Source organism: Monopterus albus, unplaced genomic scaffold (assembly GCF_001952655.1).
Source record: "Monopterus albus unplaced genomic scaffold, M_albus_1.0 scaffold274.1, whole genome shotgun sequence".
Classification (NCBI taxonomy): Eukaryota; Metazoa; Chordata; class Actinopteri; order Synbranchiformes; family Synbranchidae; genus Monopterus; species Monopterus albus.
In genome coordinates this window covers 418314-422978 of record NW_018128154.1, presented here as the reverse complement: position 1 = coordinate 422978, position 4665 = coordinate 418314, and the positions used below count along the sequence as shown (strand labels likewise).

At 44.2% G+C, this 4665-nt stretch overlaps 1 long non-coding RNA gene across 1 annotated transcript; it reads left to right on the top strand.

Annotated features, from left to right (window-relative positions):
* The first annotated feature begins 857 nt into the window (after nucleotides 1–857).
* On the top strand, nucleotides 858–1969 carry LOC109972950 (uncharacterized). The gene is made up of 2 exons (XR_002276760.1): nucleotides 858–957; nucleotides 1410–1969. It is a non-coding gene; the product is annotated as an uncharacterized LOC109972950 (long non-coding RNA).
* Nucleotides 1970–4665: the final 2696 nt, after the last annotated feature.

Sequence of the window (4665 nt, the reverse complement as noted above, 5' to 3'; positions counted from 1 at the left end):
TATGTTACACACAAGGAATTTGTTTCCGGTACAGAACCGAAATAGAGAAAGAAATATAAGAAATACAAAACACATAAAAACCAAACAAAACGTGCAACTTAATAAACTTATACGCTGCATAACAATGAGCTCCACAGGATGAACAGAAAACTGCACAGACCCCAGGACAGCAGCTGCAATTGTTTTAATATATTGTTAGAATATTACTCTCTATTATAGAGTAATTCAAACTGCGGTCAACCCTCCGTAACAGACGGTGGCGGTATTGTGCTTCTACCGACCGCAATTAAACAATTAAGGAAGAGCAAGGAGGAATCTCATCTAAATGTGAGCATTTTTCATGATTCATTTATTGACACTTTAAATTCAAGGAAAAGAAAGCATTCAGTGTAACTGAGCTACTGAGAAATTCTTCACTTCTGAATTGTAATCTTGTCATTTGTGCTGTAATTATAAATGACAGTTTTTACAGTTATTTTTAAGGTATGTTATATACAGTTTGTTTTATATTCCGTAGATAAAGAAATCAAAATGACTAAATGATTGGATTGGATTAGATTAAGATGAGTGCGTTAGCCCTCCTCTGCCTGCAGGCAGCAGAAAAAACTGGAAGATGTCTGGACCCCACAACCTATATAATATTAATCATTTTTGGGCTGGCCCATGCTACAAGGGGCGTCAAACCGTGACGCCACTCTATAAGCAAGCTTTGCAGCTGCTCTATCGTTTAGCCAAAACATGAGGAAAAGTCAAGGTGCGTGACTGTTGTTTTCGTGGTGTGTATCTAAACAATTGGACATAACCTTACACATTAAGACAAATATTAAGACTAGCATTACAGTTGACCCTAACCTGGTCTTATGTGATCTACGCCAGCTGGGTCGCTGCTCAGTGGCTGCTGGAACAGAAGACCGCCGTCCTCCGGCAAGGCTGATGGCAACTGGACCAGCAAAACGGGTCAGTGTTTGTGAAGCAGCTAGACTTAGGATTGTGGACAGTATTTGTCCTTGTACTGTTGTACTCTAGTGCTCCTAGAGGAGACCACTCACTTGCTGAGGGTTCTCTTATAACTTGTCACCTGTCTGTGTTGGTGTTAATGTTTGGCAGAAAGTAACAAGACATGTCTGACATTGGTTAGAAACAGGGTCTCTGTTACAGAGCTCGTCCACCAGAGGGCGCTGAGGGGTTTTAAATGTGCATGGTGAAATGTTCTGCTCTGCTTGTGTCTTTGTCACAGTTCCTAAATAAATAAATCTCAAGGATCCACATTAAGATGTTTATGGTATAAAAACATCTTTTTTGGCCGATAGATTGTTGCTAATGTTTTGGCAGGAATCTTGGTTTTCTGTTTGTTGTCCTCTCTCACTGCTGCTCTCTGTCTTTGTCTCCTGTCTATTGTCCTTTTCCAGTCTCAGGCTCATGGACTCTTTAAACCTGTCTTCCTGGGGTGGAAACCTCGTACAGACTGAGACCAGACAGACCTGTAGAGACCAGGACCGTACTGTTAACACCTCGCGCCTCCAGAAGCTTCCAGCTTGACGGGGTCTGAACAGAAACAGTGGCACCTCGGTTGGGTTTGGGCACAACAGGAATGTTTCTTTTGTTGGTGTTAGGACTAAAGGTTGAGGTCCAGTTTGCACCAAAGGGACCGGATGAGAACATGAAGCATGTTTCATACCCCTAGTTTGGTTCAGTGTGTGTGTGAACTATTGTCTTTTAGACCCGTTCTGGTTCGTGTTCATCACCACCACCTGCAAACATGAAGTCACTGACTGGTTTTATGGTTTAACTCCTCTCCTAACCCACGGCTGCTATTCAGCGAGAGCTGTTACTGCCGATGGACAAAATACCAGCAACGTCTCTCAGTACAGCCCAGTCCAGCTGAACAGCAGCCTCCACCGCGACCACATGCTCCAACTGAATTGTCCTGGAAATGGTTTTATTTTTCAAGCTGCAATAAAAAAAAAAAGATAATAGAATTATGTGCATTTAATGGATTGTTTTATATTTGTGTTTGTCTAGTTGCTTTATGTTGACAATAAAAAGTTGTTTTCTCAGTTGATCAGTATGAAAAGTCTCATTTCATTCACTGTGACTGAGAAACGAAGGCTCGGCAGGAGTAGAGACTCCCTTTCTGTGCACCGGGTTTGTTCTGCACCAGCGATGGCTGGATGGACGTAGCCTTCATCATCTGTGAATGGAAACACACAAGTTCATTGTGTGTCCACTGATGTATTCAGTAACTAACAGCTGAGACACACAGGCTTTTCTGTAACGCTGTCTTTGATGTGTGCGTCCTCAGATATGGAAATGCTCTCAACAGAATGGGCAACTGGGGCGAGAGAGGGCGAGCGAGCTAAAGAGAGAATGAGAGAGAGCAAGAGAGGTGAGTACTCTTCTAGTTGACAAAAAACACTTCAGACACATTTGTTCTCTCATCTGTAATTAAAACTCGTGTTTCCATCTGCTCATCTTCTGTCACCCCGCGCCGGGTTTGGGGCCCCAGGGCCTTTCTCCTCCCAGGGGTGTGGGTGGGGAGGGGGTTCCAGTTAATAACGCTCCAGTCTGTTATAGAAAGTGGGACACAGCTGAACAAAACCCTCCTGGCAGCAGTAGTTTAATCGTAGTCTTGTGTGTGACCCTACCTGGTACTACTGCGTGCTGAGAGTTGTGTGTTTGGCGTTGGCTGAACCTTTTCATGCATCCATTAATGTACCGTGTCCCAGAAAGGTCTGTCTGGGTTTGTTACTGGAGAACAGTTTGTTAAAGGTCTGTCTGGGTTTGTTACTGGAGTCAGACCTGCTCCTCCAAGAGGAGGTCACTGTCAATAGCCTTACTATGTGACATGCTGCACGCTGACAGGCAGGGCCTTCATTATTCCTGGAGGATGTTTAGGCCTCACAGTGCAAAGTCAATAAGTAATAAAGGTCACAAACTCAAACTAATCCCATTATAATGTAAATCCAACAGTTCTGAGCAGTGTGATTCACAGTGTAGGTAGTGGTGGCACAGTCCAGAGGTCAGCAGCGTGATGCAGAGACTCTGACACCAAATGTGAAGGTTAGTTTCTCTGTGATTACTTTTTGTCAGACATTTGGTTTTGGTAAACTGCTTAACCACATATTCACCCAGAAAACGAACTGAGCACAGTTTTTAATCCGATGTAAAACCAGAAGATGGAGAAAAATGAGTAGAAGCAAATGTTACACATGAAGCAGGACATAAAGACTAGAAGCTATTCCACAGCCCTCGTGCTCACAGCGACGTCATCGACTATGACAACCCGTTTGTTTACTCTCTCTCTTTACGTCCCTCCAGCTGTTCCGTAAGACCCTGTGTTCACAGGCAGACGTTGAAATGAAAGGCCTTTCTCTAAAACGTTGTGGTGGAGGAAACAGTCTCAGAATCAAAGTGCTGGATGAGGAGAGTGCACTGAACGGAGCCGTGCACACTGAACTGTTTGTGGAGTCTTTGGACATCCTCTGTTTAAGCCTTTATACGTGCACCCGAGCCGTGTGTGTGAAAAGGAGAAGCGAGCTGCCTTTTGCAGCTGTGCTTGTGTTCAGTGCTGTCATGCAGATGAGCCCTACAACACAAACACTGGCCTCCGTGCTGCAGCCCTCGGCGCTCTGTCGGTCACGTCCACGCTCTTGGTGAAACAAGGACTCGGTGCCGAACTGTGAAATTAAACCACCTCAGACGTGGTCCCACAGACACGAAGCTGAAGAATCAGAGCAGCTGGTTTCACACTAACATCTTTGGTCCAGTGTGAACACTGAGCCCACGAGTCCCAGTTCCCCCACAGGAAAAGCCCAACACAACGCAGCCACACAGCGGACAGCGTGCTAGCCCAGTTTATTTGTAAAGCACATCAAAAAGCAACAAACACTGGCCACAGACGTTTACAGAGAGATGAAATTATGGGGTTATTTGATTGGTGATTACAACCAAGTGAAAACACAGGAGTGATCTAATAAAACTGAATCAGGAGGGTTTACATGAACAATACAGGATATCTGGACTAAATCATACAAACACAACATGGCAAACAAAGGTTAAAGAAACTGGTTTGTCTGAATTGGTGGGTTGGTCGTTTTATTTCAGCATCACAACAAAAAGTCTGGACCAGTTTCCTGTGACGCACCTTTCACATTAAAGCTGAGTTGTTTGAATGTGTAGCTGTGAATTTCATTTGTTCCTGTGATCAAACATAACACTACCGATCTGCGTCACTTGTTGGACAGTGGAAACACTTCTCATCCTATTTTTGGGTTTGATTTTACATCTGGAGTATTTTATTCCATTTCAGGGTCTGTCAGAACCTACTGCACTAACAGGAAGTGTTCTGTGTAAAACGTTGGTACAGCCGGGACAACAAGCCACTCCACTCTTCAGTGTAAATGGACGCCATCTTCTGGTTTAGTATTTAGTTATTTTATTTATAAACTGGTAAACTATGGCTGTAGTCTGTGCTCACAGTCCAACACGTGGCAGCAGGTCTGTGTTTCACATCAAACCTTTTTATTTACTGAATGTTACTGTCCAGCAGATTATTGACACAGTTTCAGGCTGCACAGACACTGATGGCAGCAGGAGAGTGACAGGAAATGATGGACACAGAGTCTGAGGGTCAGGCCGGGTCCAGGACCAGGTCTGACTCAGAGT